The sequence below is a fragment of the Protopterus annectens genome, chromosome 8.part0, assembly GCF_019279795.1.
Source record: "Protopterus annectens isolate FY-2018-M chromosome 8.part0, PAN1.0, whole genome shotgun sequence".
Classification (NCBI taxonomy): Eukaryota; Metazoa; Chordata; order Ceratodontiformes; family Protopteridae; genus Protopterus; species Protopterus annectens.
In genome coordinates, this window is record NC_056741.1 from 1,456,345,585 (window position 1) to 1,456,365,158 (window position 19,574).

Sequence of the window (19,574 nt, forward strand, 5' to 3'; positions counted from 1 at the left end):
GGGCCAATGAATCATACCACTCAGTGAGTTCAGCAGCATTTTTGATAATGCCAACATTTTGGGTTTGGACAAAAAAAAAGAAATGACATACTTGTCACCATGGTTAAAGTATATGGAAATTTGTTTTTACTTTGATTATTACTGATTTACATTCAAGCCGGCCAACTTCACCAAACACTAATTTCATTTATTTCTGCTTTTAAGTCCATTTTACATGCTGGAGTTTTGCTAAGAATCTTATTTATGTATGGATCATCCAGCACAAAAGCCCGAAACTTAGACTGGTGCCCCTTTCACTCAGACAAGGCAAAAATAATTAATAATGCACTTGAGTTTACCTACTCAGCTACAAATGTCAGTTTCTGCCTCATGCAAATATTGAAGATGTTATGACATCAACATCAGCTTGTGTATCTACCATAAAAGTCACACGTGTTCCATGAGTCAGAAGCTTTACTTACTGCTCAGCTTATATATCTGATAAATAAGTTACTGAATCCAAGTGAAATGCTTTCTGTTCATTATTTTTTATTGCACAAGCAAGAAAATATAACAATATAGAGAATGCATTCCATTAAAATAGCAATATAACTATATCGACTAAAGTATGATATAATAATTAATGGCTAATAGTTTAGGTCAAGAAGAATAAAACTAACTGCAGAAGTTAATCAAAGTGCTGATCATAACAAAAGAAACTCTCCAGAGAGAAAGCTAGGAGACATCGGTATGAGTCCAGCTAAGAAGCATAGCGGTGTAATCACATGGTATGAGTGCCATAAGTCTTGCTTATTACATCATGTAATATTCATCGTATTAAGCAAATGTTAACTTCTTCCAAGTATTAAAAACCCTGAGGCACCAGTTAGAGAAGCTACTACTACTGCTACTAGTACTACTACTGCTACTAGTACTACTACTGCTACTATTACTACTACTACTACTACTATTGCCACTAGTACTACTACTGCCACTAGTTCTGCTACTGCTACTACTAGTATTTCTACTAGTACTACTACTAATTCCACTACTACTGCTACCACTGCTACTACTACTATTACTACTACTGCTACTACTATTGTTAGTAGTACTACTACTACTGCTACTAATATTACTACTACAATTGGTACAACTGCTATCACTACTACTGCTACTGCTACTACTGCTACTAGTACTACCACTGCTGATACTATTACTACTAGTACTACTACTACTACACTTGTTCTGCTACTATTACTATTGCTACTAGTAGTAGTACTAATATTAGTATTGCTACCATTGCAACTACTGTCACTACTACTAGTATTACAACTACAATTAGTACTACTGCTATCACTACTATAGCTGTTACTATTGCTAATTCTCTTATCACTGCTACTGCTACTACTGCTAACACTGCTGCTACTAGTACTACTACTACTACCACTAGTTCTGCTACTGCTACTGCTATTGCTACTTGTACCACTACTAATACTAACACTATTGCTACCACTGCTACTACTACTACCACTACTACTGTTACTACTACTACTGCTACTGCTACTAGTACTACTAGTACTACTAGTAATACTACTACTATCACTACCTCTGCTACTACTACTGCAACTGCCATTACTTCTGCTGCTACTACTACAATTCCTGCTACTTCTACTACTGCAACTGCTACCACTACTATGACCAGCACTAGTACAGCTGCTACTGGTATTACTTCTATTACAATGGCAATTGCTACTACTATTACCTAAAACTGCTTTATTTGCACATGTATTGCTGCCTAAAAACTTCATTTATATTACAAGACATTTATGTACACATGAGACTCACAACAATTCTAGGAGTTTCCACAAGGATGTGATATACAACCTTGCAACCACAGTGACTTGACAGAACCACAACTAATATATAGAGTATTAAACAGTAACATCCAGCACTCATACCTGCACAGTAAACTTGTATATAAAAACATATTAGTTAATGTAAATGCTTCAGCCAAAAGATTCAGTATTACCTACAATTTATGAAATAAAGTCACTTGATTTACTCTAGCTACACAGCGGATACTAGTGGCATACCCAAAAACCCTTACTTTTGAAAGGCATCCAATGACCATCATAAATTACTTTAATATAATACTCATAAAATTTTGGAATTGCCTTAAAAAATTGCCAGTTCACCAACTCACACAGCAGGACTGCAGGAATACATTTTTATTGCTTTTTGTGCATTATTCTTAGCTTCATCAACATTTTATTAGCAATCTCTTTTACCACCATGTTTTACAAATGATAGTAAAATGCTTGAGTCTTTTGCATGTCTTAGACCTTCTGCCATGTGCAGCCCACTGCGATAACTAATTGCAGGAATGGCTGCACCTTATGCATTTATCTAGTTTACTCTTTCCTGCTTTTCAAATTTCAGTTAATCTGAGCCACATGCTTTTTGAGTATTTTGCTATTAACTTTGCAATTAGTTTCACAAGCTCAGCCTGTCTGGCTATTTATATTGCCCCTTATATGATTAAATTACCTTCGTGCTGTAAATTGTGACACTTTCATTTCAGCCAGCTATGGGTTGATGAAGAGTTAATCCTTGAGTCTAGTTTGATCAAAAATTCAACCTGCCAAGGATCAGAGTGCCACCATAGGAAATCCCTGTCGGTGAGATGTGCCAGCAGTAATGCCCTTTTTTGGGGGAATTTCCCCCGACTATGAGTTGGCGTTTTTTTTTTTGGGGGGGGGGTTTAGTTTATCTTAGTCCACTCATAGTGGAAGAAGACCAATTACAGTTCTGTTACTTATTCTACCAGATACTATAATCATCTCATGAATGCTACTACACACTTGCCCTTTGGCTGTATACAAGCATGCTCTCTCATGTAGAATTTTTTTTTCATAAGATGTCCATAGAGTTTATTAATCACTGACACATGGAACAATGTGGCCCTCTGTAAATGAAAAGGATCTGTATATGGCCATGACCTTTCTAGCTATAGTGTACAAAAGCATATTTTCCTGGCTTTCTTCTACTCCTTTATCTTGTCTTGCTGCAATCTAAAATCGTGCAAAGCTCTCTCTCCTGGGAGGCCAACAAAATGGCTTTGAGAGGTCAAACAGTTCCGATGGGCTAAACTTTATCATGGTAAAAGAAATTCAGTATTTTAACAATAGCTGTTTTAAATTTTTGGCTCATGGACAGGACATGTGATTAAAGTGGGTGAATCCAGATCCAGCAAGGATCAGCTATTGGTGGTGTGCTGCAGGGCTCAGTGTTAGGACTACTCCTGTTTGGACTATACATCTCAAAAGTCAAGGCTAATGTGAAAGGCCTCTGGATGACAATGTTCGCCAATGACTACAAGCTGGGGGCAATCACTGAATCACCCAGTGATGTAAATATCCTGCAGGGGGATCTGGCTCAGACAAATGACTGGTGCTAGAATTATGGCCTAAAAATAAATGCAAAAAATGCATATCATGCCCTCTGGGAAGTGAAATATCCCTGCAAATTACAACATCAACAGCACACAGATAGATAGTAGCCTGAACTTTGACTTCCATGTGTCCACAGGGGTGAAGAAATCCTTCTATGTAGTACAACTTATAAGTAAAGGTATGGCATCAAGATCCAAGGAAATTATTGTCCTGTTGTACTCATCCCTCATTAAAGCAATAATCAAGTACAGTGTGCCATTTGGCATGTACTTGACTAGGCACTTATAGCAGCTGAAGTGCCCACAGATGTTCCTCACAAAGAAAATACAGGGCATCAACAACATATCTTATGCAGATAGGCTAAAAGCCATATCCATTTACTCTGCCTCCTACTGACCATTAAGGGGTGACCTATGCCTGATCAAGGCATTCAAAAGCCCAACCCTGATGGAGCTGCTGCACATCTGCAAATCAAACAGTGCAATGGTCACCTAATCTAGGGATCTAAACTTAGTCAGCTACTCAAACAAGACCTTCCCTGGCCCTCTTCAAATGCAGTTTGAATCTATGAATGGGAACTGCAAATTCACAACTGGGATAGTGCCTTTGTCCCTAGTGGACAGGGACAGTCTGTAGGATACTCAAGGCACAGGCATAAATCCTTGCCATCCTCTTGTCCCAGGGGCCACATATTGTGTAAAATCAGGTTATATTGGCTTGGCTTATATGGTGTAGTAAGTCATTAGCCCAGTAGTCTCCTATGAACATGTGAGCCTATTTAAGCATTGCAGTTTTTGATAATTTTCTGTTTACTTTTTACAGCATTTTCCAAATATTCAGAGTAAGTAAATGCATATTGAATAATAACCACATTTGACACACAGAAAAGAGTAAATTTTAAACAGATCTATGCCTTTTTGTTATTATTTACTTACTGGATGATTGCAAGAAACAAACAACATGTTAGTATTTTCTTTAAAAAATGCAATACAACATAGGTTCATTAGTGTTTATTATGCTAACGACCACAAGGGTCTTTTTTAAGCCTAGCCATGTGTCCCAAATCTCTGAAAAGTTCTGATACCCTTGATGAGTGTAAGCGGGGGTTTGGGAGGTGAAACATTTACACACAGGGGCCTGGGAGATGAACCATTTACAGGTCATCTGTGTCCATTAGAGACATAGGTCCCAAACCAAGGATGAATTTCCTTTTCCCCATTGAATTCTCCAAGTTGCATCTGAATTGAGTTAGGGAGGAACTCTGCTTCACATGGATTGGGAGTCTGGTCAATAGATGGGATAGTCTCTGGGATACATACCTGTCTCTCCAGCAGGTCCTATTTATATCACAGGCAAGGTTTAAGTCTTTAGAATGGGTAATTCTAGTGCTGTTTGCTTTGTGGATATGCAGGAGGTCCATCAGAGTGGGGTCTGACAATGCCCTGTATGCAGGCTTAGATCTCCCCTCAAAATCCTGTAGGAGACAGAATACAGGGATAGGGCCTTGAGGCAGTCTGCATTGAACATATTACCTACGCCCTGTATTCTTTTAGTGAAGAACCTCTGTGGAAGTTCCAATTGTTGGATATGCCTGGTTAGGTACATACCGAAGGGGGCATTGTACTCAATGATAGGTCTGATGAATGCTGAATACAGTGGAACAATGACTTCCTTGGACTTAGATGCCATACCTTTGTTGATAAGTTGCGCAACATAGAATGATTTCTTCACTACTATAGGCACATGATTGTCAAAGGCTAGATTACTTTATATGTGTGTCCCTGACTACTAGGTCAGCTGTAAGGGGTGTGTTGTCAATATGATAGTTAGCAGGGCTAGATGACTTCCCAAAGGATACTGTTATGCATTGCTTGGCATTTAGTTTTAGTCCATGGCTCTGACACCAGTTGTTTGTCCGTGTCATCCTCTCCTGGAGAACATTTGTGTCAGTGTGGGATTACATAACAACTCCTAATTTGCAATCATCTGGAAACTTAGTCAACCAGAGACCACTGACATTGGTCTTGACCTCAGAGAAGTAAATGCCAAAAAGGAGAGATCCAAGAACTGATCCCTGGGGGACTCCACTTGTGACAGACATCTTTGTAGAGGTGCACTCCCAACTCTTAACTTCCTGGGTCCTCTCTGTGAGCCAGTTGGCTATCCACTGGGTGATATATGGGTTTGTACCTAACCTCTTTAGTTTGTCAACAATGCTCGAGTAGGGTATTGTGTCAAATGCCTTGGGCAGGTAAAGGTAAGCAGTGTGAACAATTTTCACTCATCCATTGCTTTGGTTACCTTCTCAAAGAAGTCCACCAGGTTGAGAAGGCATGATCTGCTAATGACAAAACCAAACTGGGTTGGGTCCAGTGTCTGGAGGTTTAATATATCTCTATTGATCATTTCCATGATAATTCTTTTCATGGCTTAACATATAAAAATAGTGAGACTTATGGGTCTGTAGTTTACAGGGTCCGTAGATGGTCTACCTTGTGCAGAGGGTGGTGAACAGTAGAAGAAACTGATGATAAAAGCACAGATATGGTAGTCTTATATTTTTCCCAATCCCCTCTTACCCAATCATTGTCATTTGTCATCTGTCATGTCCTTCAGCCCTCTTTAATCTTTTTTCCCAAAATCTGTGTTACCTCTCTAGCTAATCCCACACATATTTGGAACCTGCAAGTTGGAAAATCTTTTATGATATTATTCAGTCAGTGGGAGGAAAGGAAAACATGGCAACTCAGTAAGGTACCATAGTGATGGCTGCTGAAGATGTTTTCTTATACCTTACCACTGTCCTACCCAGGAAGAAAGTGTCCTGCAGATGCCATAGGATAAGGTCCCTAGTATTCACTGAGGCCTTATCATCATGGAAAGTGAACTCCTCCATTCCCTCAATACAAGTAAGCTAACAAAACACTGTTAGATCCATAATCCTGTAGCTGACACCTCATGGATGGGGTCCTCTAATTTTTCAAACAGTTTGCCTTGCAGCAAACAAATGGCATAGTTATTCATTATTAAGTGTATATTAATTAAAAGAAAAGAAAAAAAAATAACAGGAGTCTAGTCGTATAAAATGTGTGTGTGGGGGTGTAAAGTAACAATGAGGAGAAATATCTTAGTATCAATCACTCAGAATGGGGGTGGGTGGTAAATTCAACTGCAAGACAAAGGAAGAAACATAAGGAAAGTAGAAAACCAATGTGGTAATATCTTTATTATGCTGAGATGCTTTAAATGGAGGGAGTGGCAAACGAGGGCATAAAGTACAAGGTAATATTATAGTCATCAGGGAATGTGAAACACAAAGGTGGTCAACCCACTACGGCTTTCAAGTGCGATGTAAAGAACACATTAGTTTAATGAGAGAGGGAAATGTATGCATGCATGTGTAGAGTCATTCATTCATTAATCCTACAAAACCCTGTAGGTATGAGTCCATCTTTTCAGAAGCAGCACAGAAGTACTGATGTCATCTGGGTATGAGATTTGTCTACTTAGTATTTGGGTAGACATGGAGGAAACCAAATTGAGGACTTTGGGAAGGCACGTAGTAGAAGCTTACCAGTAACTTTCTGTACTATGCTAATAGACACATAATAGTAGTGTTTATGAAAAAAAAATTGTGAAACTATTAATTACCTAAATAAGGAGACAAGAACAAGATAGAAAGTGTATGTTGTGATGACGTTTCTCTTTGTCATAATATTTTTCTCCTAAATCTAATCAGCCCAAGATGTACTGTTTGTGATTGTTTTACAAAGTTTTGATGTACACCTTTACTTAGTTTAAGCTTTAATACTAAAAGTTGGTAATATAATTAAGACTGTTCTGGAACCATTATTCTGAATGAGAACCATGCTATCCAAAATATGTAAGCTTTGGTGTTTCTTTAGCAAAGACAAATGAAGGTCCATAGCAGGGTTTCATTGTATTCCATGGTAAAGGTAGGTGTGTGTGTGTGTGTGTGTGTGTGTGTGTGTGTGTGTGTGTGTGTGTGTGTGTGTGTGTTAAATTAATAAAAATAACTCACAACTAGGAAATTCTGATAAGTCAGTCTAGTAGGTGGGAACAGGGAGACTCACACAAACTGTGAGTATAATGACTATAGAGATCAGGTACTTGGGATAGAGGCTGAGGGACATGTGAAGATTAAACTTGGTAAGAGGTGACTTTCAGAGTGGTAACACATCAGGGAGAAGTTATGCTGCCTATTCCAAATAACTTTCACATAAATCAATGTATAATTTAAGATTTACATATCAGACAATTGTCACAAAAAGCTGATATGAAGAGTACTGGAGTTAAGAAGGATTTATTTTGTTGGATAATACAAGTATGGGCAGTAGCCTTAGCACTTTAGAGGACACTACATGGAGACTGGACATCTGAACTAAGTGTATGCTATATCTGGAGGCCCACAGATATCTAGAGGAGGATGTGGTAATGGAAGAGTACTGAGATACATTTCTGAATATTTGGGATGATCTCCCTTATCAAGGCATATAGCATGATTTCAGATTAGAGAAAATGGAGGCAGTTAATTAGTACACAGCTTTGTACATTATTTTGGACATTAGTCAATGCCTGTCTTAAATAAAATCTGATGCAAGAAATATGAAAAATGAAAATTACCTGTTCTCATTACAGGAACTATGTTAAGAAATTTCATAAAATCAGACTGCTACATCAGTGCCAGTAATGTTATAATAATGAATAAAAAAAACAACTTTATGTCCTACTGCAACCACTATGAAACTCACAACCTATTTTATAATTAGTATGTACAGTAACACTGACAGCTTGGTGAATGTATGCCATTCTTTATTCATGTTCTTTCCTTGTCAAAATTGTTGAAAAGACACTCACACTAAACCACTGATAAAATCCCTCCGGCATTTTTCTAAGTTTCCTTTTCCTAACTCATGTAGAGATTTCATGATGCAGGAAAGAGAAACATATCAAAATGTCACAAGCAGTATTTACTTTAGGCAAATGATGTGGATAAAAATGAATCTGTTTTATGTGCTTATGTATTCCTTATTCAGCCTGAAGAATGTTATGTTCAGCTATCTAAATACTACTGTTTTTGAATTTTATATGCATGTACTATAGTAATTTATTTCAGATTTTCGTAATCAACAAATGTATGTTGGATAATATACACATCTGACTTTTAGGGAACATATTAATATAATGTACAAAAACATATTTTCCTAGGTTTCTTCTAATTTTTTATCTTGTCTTGTTGCAATCTAAAATCAAAGCCTGCAAAATGGCTTTTAGAACTCAAATAGCTCTGGTCGGTTAAAGTTCATCATGGTGGAAGAAATTCAGTATTTTACCAGCAGCTGGTTTAAATTCTGTAAAGCAAGGACTTAGACTTGATGTTAATCATGGAGATTATTTTGTTCACACTTCGTGGTATAACATGGTTTTGTAAATGTTGTAGGTGTTATTAGTTTTAAGTCATTAAGAATATTTCAATTCTGACAAGGTGGTAGCATGAAATACAGACTACTAGTAGTGAGGATATTTACAGAAATGTCAGATTTCAGTATTTGCTTTGTTTAACAAGTAACTTTATTAGAAAAAACATGGCTTCATCATCTCATATCCAACTTATCAGCAGCTTGATATATGTTATGAGAAAAATAAGATTATGAAAGAATACTGCAATTCATTTCTGATTTTTGGGATATCCCCCTGTAATAATGTGCATAGGATGATTACAGATCAGAATAAATGAACATAAAGTTATTTTGTACATATGCTTCCTATTAGACTGGTCCCCTGGGTACTTGCACTGCAATGTATACAAATAAATGCCTGTTCAGATAAAAATTAGAAAAGAAAGAATAAAATGGGAAAGACCATTTACTATCACTGATATAAGAAAGTTCACAAAATGAGACAGCTATCTAGTTGTCACCTATGTTTCTCTAACAAACATCTGGAAATCACATTTATACATTCTATGTACAGTATAAATGCCACAGTCTACTATGTCTATTACTGTACAAAATGACACTGAAAGCCTCAGGAAATGTAAGCAGGCAAGAATTTATTTCCTACTTGATTTATGTTTGTTACTGTTTAAAAAGCTTAAAAACCTCACACATGGATGAATGTCTATGGCCTTTATTTTCTAAAAAGACTCAAGGCCTGCAAAAAGTACAAGTACTAAAGATGACTCCATACCGGTTATTTTTCCCACCCACTCTCCCATTCCTTGATTTGCTTTTTAAACTTGATAATTTTTAAGTTGCTCACTATTATTGTAAATTGAGATTTATACAATCCTTCCTTTTTGCACTGCTGTTTATATTTACAAGTGTTTATTTGCCTTTCCTTGCACTTATTTTGAAAAAAAAAGCACATTTTACCTATAATTGTCTATTCTACTGATTTACATGCTCTGAATTCATTATCTAGCTTGCTGTTGGGTCAAGCAACAAACTCTTTAATGTGTCTTTACATAAAGAGGACAGAAGATTTTCCATGTAGTGGCAGTAGGTGATAGCTTGGTCTGTATATGCTGGGGAAACAAAGTAGAGATTCCTGCATGTAGTTGTTTCATTGGCTGGAGGGCTTATTAATCAGCTTACTTTCTTTTTAATGCATTTATACATTCCACACAACTGAGTGGCTCTTTCTTCATTTATACAAAATACACGTTTATAACCTGTTTAAAGTACACTTATGTTATCTTGAGTTACTTATTGCCTTTCTTTAAGCTTAAGTTTGTTTGTGGTAGCATTTCAGTCTGGACACTCTTACTGTGCTGTTACACTTGGAAGATTGAGATTATTCATCTATTGGCAGTAGGGGTTTAGCTGGTCTCTCTGAGGTGGGAAGTACACAAAAGGGCTCTAAGTATTGTTGTTTTATTGATGAGAGTGCTCAGTAGTTTGTTTTCTGTATTTCTAAAGGCTGATATAAATTTGCCATATTTGCACAGAGCTTCTCGCAGAGCCAGTGTCCTGTACATATGCCGACATCTGGAACATTGGTTATTTTCATTGTACTGTGAAAGTTTGCTGTGATATTTATTTATTTTTTGTACTTCGTTGAAATTTAAAGTGGTATTTTTAAACTACTGTAAATGCTACTGTTCTTCACTGAAATACATTATATCTAGTGTTTCATGCTAAGTGTTAGGCAATTGTTTGTAGTTCCTTAACACTCGAACTCCAGACTAGTCATTTTACATTAAGATGGTGAAAGTCTGACTTTTCTGGCAGGACAGGGCTGAGTTCACCTATATCAGCTGTAAATTCCTGGGGGAAAGCTTACTGTGTGCTTACCTGTCTGCCCTTAGGGCATAGTTACTGTACAACATGCTTTTTTTCTGATCGTATCGCAACTTCACATTTACAGTAAGATGGTCTTCACACAGCAGTGGTAATATGTGTCTTGCATACATTCAATCAACAGAAGCTTAATTTTCCATTTAAAAAACAACTTGTAACTTTAACTCAGTCTTGCATTACTCACGCGGTAACTAGTTTCTGCAATGAGCAGCATTTACGCATTAAGTTAATACTATTTAGGTCAATGTTACCATACTGTAGTATCCAGGACTATTGTTATTCAGGGAGCATGTGGTTTGGGTGCTGGGCAGCATCGCTGGTTAGGTTAGATGCATATTACATAGAGTAAACACCCTTCCCTTGTCTGGTTACAAACATCCTCCACTTCTATCGCTTGCAAGTACACATTGGGATGTGTAACCATGGCTGGACACCTTTTTGCTATCTCTGCATCCCGACTGGTGGACATGCTTATCCTGAGGCAATATAACAATTGCTTGCGTACAGTGACAATCACTTAATTCTCAGACAAATATAGTATATGAAAGATGCAGTTACACTTTGACACTGCAGGTTAGACTCTCATATGCGGACAGAAAAAGCAAAAACAAGTTGTTGGTGACACACACATCACTCACTGCACCCACAATGGACCTCACATACCACACACATGGAGGTACTCATGTATAACTTGGACAAACATCAAAGGTGTCCCAGGTGCAGTTGTCAGAAACTACATGCATGCAAACAGGGGCCAGGACCCACCAGATCATGCAAGCAATCAGGTCACTTACACCTAAGTACTAGCATGACTCATTCATAATTCATGTGGCATGAATGACATGCTTGAGCTCTCAGAATATGTGTCACAGGCAGATATATGTCTAGCACTGAGCAGAACTCTACTGTCTTCTGTAATGTGATTTATGAAAATATGGTACTTACGTATTATCGCAACCAGATTTTTGTGATCATAACGGTTGCTTCCTGGTGTTTAAATGCAAGCATTAATGGGAAGACAGTGTCACACATAGTGTTTTCTGTCGCACTGAAGGTTGTATTAGGCTTATCATTAAAAAAATTACAAAGTTAATATAGCTGTTTAGGTATGCACTTTCACGCTGGCATGTCATGTGCCTGGCAGTAAAGTGTATACACACTTCAACTGTCAGAGCTGCTGTCTTACTCACTGTAATTGCTCACCCATCTCCCCCACATTAAGAGGTACACACACACACACACACACACACACACACACACACACACACACACACACACACACACACACACACACATACACACACACACACGCACACACATATGAATGATGCTTTCACTCCAGTTTCTTTTCATTTATTTGTTTAGCAAATGTCAGACGTATGCACAGGTGCAAGCATCCCACAAACTCCAAGAAGAGCTGCTTCAACCGGCAGTAACATGTGTTACGCAGTGTTCTTGGTAGCTTGAATCAGGAACTCGTAATCAGCTATCAACATCATTCACCCTCAATTTTTACAAGCATTACTGTATGGCAACTTTCGCATTGCAATGGTTACTGTCCAGTATGTTTACAGATTTTGAAACAAGTCAAAAACATTGTGCCTCTGTCAGTGTTTCCCTTCTCTGTGGGCTTCCCTCCTCATGGTTGAAATATTCCATTCAACAGTAACACTGCTTCTCTGACAATTCAAGCGCACGTCCGTAATGCAGGTCAAACAGGAAGAGGATTTTTCTTAAAGTTTTTCTGTCATTGAAGGTAGTGCTGAGGTTTTTTGTCAGCAATAAATATTTTCAACAACATTTACACTGTTTCATGCAGCCATCTGTATTGAAGGAAGCCAGATTTGCAACCGCAAAAATCTGGTTGTGATAATACGTAAGTACTAAAAATATGCTTTTGTACACTACATAAATACATTTCCTAAAAGTCGGATATGTATATTGTCCAACATATGTTGGCTGATTGTGAAAATCTAAAATAAATTCCTGTAGTACATGCATATGCACAGAAAATTCAAAAACAGTAGCATTTAAATAGTCAGAGATAAAATTCTTCAGACTGAATAAGAAATCTACAAGTACATAAACAAACTTCTCTTTCATTCACATCATTTGTCTAAAACAAATACTGCTTGTGACATTTAGATCTGTTTCTCTTTCCTGCATCATGAAATCACTACATGAGCTAGGAAAAAGAAACTTAGAAAAATGCCAGAGGGATTTTACAGGAGGTTCAGTGTGACTGTTTTGTCAACAATTTTGACAAGGAAAGAGCATCAATAAAGAATGTGATAAATTCCTCAGGCTGTCAGTGTTACTGTACATAGTAATTATAAAACAGGCTGTCAGTTTCATAATGGTTGCAGTAGGACATAAATGTGCTTTTTGATATTCATTACAGTAATTCAACTGCACTGATACAGCAGTCTCATTTTATGAAATTTCCTAACATAGTTCCTGTAAAATGGTACAGGTAATTTTGATTTTTCATTTTTCTTGCATCAGATTTTATTTAATACAGACATTGATTAATGTCCAGAATAAAATACAAAGCCTGAGTACTAATTAACTGCCTCTATTTTCTCTAATCTGAAATCAAATATTATGCCATAGTAAGGGGGATCCATTCCAAATATTCAAAAATATATCCCAGTGCTCTTCCATTACCACATCTTCCACTTGATATCTTTGGGCCACCAAATATGGTATATACTCATTTCAGATGTCCAGACCCCACGTAGTGTCCTCTAAATTGTTAAGGCTACTGCCCATACTTTTATTATCCAACAAAGTAAATTCTTGTTAACTCAGTACTCTTCATATCAGCTTTTTGTGACAATTCTCTGAGATGTAAATCTTAAATTAGACATTGCTTTATGTGAAGGTTAAATGGAATAGGCAGCACAGTCTCTCTTGATGTGCAGTCACTCTGAAAATCACTTCTTTACCATGTTTAATCTTCACATGTCCCTCAGCCTCCATCCCAAATACCTTTTCACAATAGTCATACTCACAGGTTTGTTTGTGTCTCCCCCTGTTCCCACCTACAAAACTGACTGATCAGAACTTCCCAGTTCAGAGTCATCTTTATTAGTTTAACTCCCCCGCCTGAACCTTTACCATGGAGTACAATAAAACCCTGGTATGGGAGCTTTAGACGTCTTTGCTAAAGAAACACCAAACCTTACATAATTTAATACCATGGTTCACTTTCAGAATAAGGGTTCCAAAACAGTCTTAATTACATTACTATCTTCTAGTATTACAGTTTAAACTAAGTAAGGGTTTACTTCAAAACTCTCCAAAACAATCGGAAACAGTTCATCTTAGGCTGATTAGAGTTAGCAGAAAAATGTTATGATAAAGAGAAACCTCATAACATATATTTTCTATCTTGCTCTTGTCTTCTTATTTAGGTACTTACTAGTTTCAAAATAATTTTTTTTAAAAACACCATTATTTTGTGTCTGTTAGCACAGTACAGAAAGTTACTGGTAAGGTTCTAGTATGTGCCTTCCTAAAGTCCTCAATTTGATTTCCTCTGTGTCTAGCCAAAGACTGAGTGAGTAGACAAGTCTCACACCCAGATGGCATTAGTACTTCTAGGCTGCTTCTGAAAAGATGTCTCATGCTTACTGGGTTTTGGAGCATTAATGAATAAATAGCTCTATACATACATACATACATACCCCGCTCTCATTAAACTATTGTATTCTTTACATCTCACCTGAGAGCCATAGGAGGTTGACCACCTTTGCGTTTCACATTCCCTGATCACATTAGTACTGCCTTCTAATTTAAGTCATTATTTGCCACTCCATCCATTTAAAGCATCGCAGCACTGTAAGGATCTTACCATATTTGATGTTTACCTTCCTTATGTTTCTTTCTTTATCTTGCAGTTGAACTTACCACCCCCCCTTCTGACTGACTGATACTAAGATACTTTTCCTCATTATTACTTTACCTCTCACATGCTATATCACTGGACTCCTGTTCTTTTTTAATTAAAATACATTTAATAACGCACTGTTTGTGATTGTTTTGGAGAGTTTTGAAGTAGATCTTTACTTAGTTTAAGCTTTAATACTAGAAGTTAGTAATGTAATTAAGACTGATTTTGACCCTTATTCTGAATGTGAACCATAGTATCCAAAATATATAAGATTTGGTGTTTCTTTAGTAAAGATGACTAAAGCTGCTATAGCAGGGTTTTATTATATGCCATTGTAAAGGTGTGAGGGGGATATTAAATTAATAAAGATGACTCAGAACTGAGAAATTCTGATAAGCCAGTTTTGTAGGTGGGAAGAGAGAGAAGTTATGCTGGCTAGTCTAATTAAGCTTCACATAAAAGAATGTCTAATTTAAGAGTTACATCTCAGGCAATTGTCACTAAAATCTGATATGAAGAGTAATGGAGTTAACAAGAATTTATTTTGTTGGATAATACAAGTAGTGCCAGTAGCCTAAGCATTTCAGAGGACACTTCATAGAGAATGGACATCTGAAATGAGTGTATGCTATATTTGGAGGCCCACATATATCAAAGGGAAGACATGGAAATGGAAGACTACTGGGATACATTTTTTGAATATTTGGGATGATCCCCCTTAATTAGGCATATAGTATGATTATATATTAGAGAAAATGGAGACATTTAATTTGTACATAGTCTTTTGACATTATTCTGGACATTAGTCATGCCTGTATTAAATAAAGTCCAGTGTAAGAAAAATGAAAAAAAATAAACCTACATGTACCACATTACAGAACTATCCATGTTAAGAAATTCCATAAAATGAGATGTCTGTATCAGTGCAAGTTATGTTACTGTAATGAGTATCAAAAAATCAGGTTTATGTCCCACTGCTACCACTATGAAACTCACAGCTTATTTCGTAATTACTATGTACAGTAGCACTGAAAGTCTGGTGAATTTATACCATACTTTATTGATGTTCTTTCCTTGTGAAAAGTATTTAAAAAACACTCACACTAAACCAGTTGTGAAATCCTTCAATCTTTTTTCTAAGTTCCTTTTCCTAGCTCATGTAGTGATTTCTTGATGCAGAAAAGAGAAACACATCAAAATGTCAGAAGCAGTATTTACTGTGAACAAATGATGTGGATTAAAAAGAAAATGTTTTATATACCTCTATATTTGTTATTCAGTCTGAAGAATTTTATCTCCAACTATTTAAATGTTACAGTTTTTGAAGATTTTCTATGCATATGCATATACTGTAGTAATTTATTTCAGATTTTCATAATCAGGCAAAATATGTTGGAAAATACGCATGTTTGACTTTTAGGGAACATATTAATATAGTATACAAAAGCACAATTTCCTGGATTTCTTCTACTTCTTTATCTACCTGGTTGCAATATAAAGTCATCTAAAGATCTGTCTCCAGGGAGGCAAATACAATCTCTTTGATGGGTCAAATAGCTATTTTGGGTTAAACTTCATCATGGTAGAAGAAATTCAATATTTTAATAATAGCTGTTTCAAACTACAAAAGAACTACCAGTAGTGCTCTTTAATGCAGCTTCTCTAAGTGGTTGTTTTCCTTTCTATGGATTCTACCTGGCACTCAGGTCCAGCTCGCTCCATTATCCTTTGCTTTGCTCAAGCAGACTCCACTTGTCTACCCTACCCCCATTCCCACCCACCCCATGATGCACATCATTTATAGCTAAGTGATCGTTACCCCTCCCACACCAACACCACTCCTTCCTCTCCTAATCCTTCAATCATACTATAACATTTCCTTCCTCTTATTCAACTTTCAATCCACTCTCCCTTCCTCAGCTAGCCTCTTCAAGTCACTCCATCCACTTACTTCACCCTAACTCTCACCTTTTTTCTCTTCCTCCTTATACCTCACACCCAATTACCACACTTCCCTCTTAAATACAATTACTGCCTCTTCTTTATCTGACTCCTCTCCCTAGTACACCCCTCCTACATTCTTGTCTCTTCCCTGCCCATATACTTCCTCCTCCAACTACACCAACCACCAATTTTCCCTCACTTACTAGCTACCTCTAAACCCCACCCCTTTTTTCTGGTGCATTCACTCTCTTCTCTCTCACCACATTCTATTCTCATACCCAACTGCCCCAGTAAATCTAAATATACCTTCCTCATCTCCTCACCTCCACATTCTCCTAACCCTTCTATAGGGCCCATACTTCCATCTCCAACAACTCATTACATCTACGTATCTTCTAATAACTGTCAATATTTAAATATATTCTTTACTCTCAACTCCACACCCCTTCTTCTGCTCATTACCTACCTCTTCTCCTATCACATACTAATTAATCCCCTTAACCTCCCACCTATATCCACTCACTATACATTAAACACTCATACTCACTTCTCTTTCATAATAACTCCATCACTCTTTCATTCCAGTCACTCAGTACTAAACAGGATAAAAACAGCCCCCCCCCATATCTCTTACCACCCAAGTTCGAACCATAAATATCACCTCCAGAATCTCCCTTCCTTAACACATCTCTACCCTCATAAGACAATATTCTTCTCTGAGGACATACACCCCAACCATGGATCACTTTCCTACCCCTTCACTACCAACTCCACCACCCAACCAATACCCCACTTCCCTAACATTCCTATAAAGCATCTCACCCTATACTTACTCGATATATGCAGTGTCATGGACAAAATCAGTGAATCCCATGCCTGGATGGCCCACTGCTTGATATAATAACAATCACTGAAACCTGGCTCAAACTCACTAGCTCAGACAAGATATTCTTCCCTGATTGTTCTAACATACTTTGACTTGATTGACCTATCAAAAAAGGTGGAGGAGTAGCCATAATAAGCTCAAACCACCTGAACCTGACCCTATTTCTAACCCTTCTCCCTCATTTCACCCTGCTAAACTCTTACTAGCTAACTGTAAACTCAACAACTACAAAGCCCTAACAATACATACCCCCTGACAACAATATACCTGTACTTGAACAAACCCTCACCTGGCTCACCCTCAACATAACAAATGAAATCAGTCTCCTAGGAGATGTCAACATTAATTGGCTATTGCAAATCTCTAACTCACCCATCTCCTTCCTTAACCTTCATGGCATCACTCAACTCATCTCAACCCCACACACATTAACAAGCCTACCAACTCCAATACTATTGTAGACTGGATTCTAGTCTCCAATCCTGAGCTATATCACAACCCTAAAACTCTACCTAATGCCATTAGTGACCACTCATGAATTTGTGTCCAAAGATTCCACCCTCACCATCAAAGGCCACACAAATTAAAAGACAGTTGAAGCCTCTCTAACTTCTATCCTGATACATTTAATAACTTGCTTTCCTCTATTAACTGGTCATTTCTCTCAAACCTCTCTCTAGATGATGCTGTACAAAAATGTAATTCCATATTTTTATATATACTCAACTTCCTTGCCCCCTTCCTTACCATAAGGGTCAAATCTCTCTGCTCCCCTTGGCTATCCCAATCTACATGCTCTAGTATGCATAAAAGAGATAATGCCTGGAAAATTTGGACTAGGAATAAATCCCCCTTCCATCTACAAACCTATAAAGAACTTTGCAACCTCACTATAAAATAGGTTAGCATTGACAAGAACTTGTTCCACAATCCCCAGACTACACATCACACCAACTCCAAGAAATTCTGGACCACTATCAATCAAATCTTCCACCCTGGTAAACTTACAACACTAAACGTCTGTCCAAAGAATACCCCCCTTGAAACAGCCATATTTCTTAATTCCTACTTTATAGACTCCAATCTCCAACTCCACTGACTCCATCAACTCCCACCACCACCACCTCAAAATAAAATAATTCCTTTTCTCTCAAACCTGTTCATGCCAGCTACATTAAATGTCTCCTACCCAGCCTTAAGCCTTGCTCTGCCTCTGTTGACACATTATCTGCTCTTTTCCTTAAGCTAGCAGCAAACTTCATTGCACACCCTATTTCCATAATTGTAAACCACTCAATATCGAAATCCACATTCACCTCACTATGGAAATACATTTTTACTACACAAATCTACAGTGGAGGAATTCTATTGATCTATTGAACTACTGCCCCAGAGCTATACTGTTCCCCTCTCAACAGTACTAGAAAAATGCATTCATAAGAAAATCATGGACTATTTACTCCAACAAAATCCTATTCGCTCCCACCCAACTTGGCTTCTGCCCTAACTACAGTACCTCTACAGCCCTCATCTCCTTTACACACTCCACTTCCCTGGCCAGAGATAACAACAAATGTGTTTTTTGTCTCTTCCTAGACCTCTCTAAGGCTTTTAATACTGTTTGTCACCATACACTCCTCTCCAAACTCTCTGAGCTTAATCTTTATAAGCCTACCATTTCCTGGTTCACCAGCTACCTGTCTAATACACAACAATCTGTTAAATGGCTCTCGTCACTATTCCCCCTTCCTCCCCATTAAAATGGAGGTTCTACAAGGTTCTATTCTTGGTCCCTTAGTTTTCAACATCTTCACTAATCACCTTTATACGTCCAGTCTACAATCTACCCTCATCCAATACTCGGATGGCTCCACTATCATCACTACCTTTGATTCTCTCTCAGGCCTGCACATCCACACCCAAAACCCCTTCAACTCAGTTGAAAAATGGCTTATTAACAACCAACTAATTCTTAATCCCAAAAAGACCAAACAATTGGTATTTCTCCCCAAATCACTCACCCACCTGAAACCCAACTTCTCAATAACATCACTTAACACCAGCATCAATTTCAAAACTCACACTAAGCTTCTAGG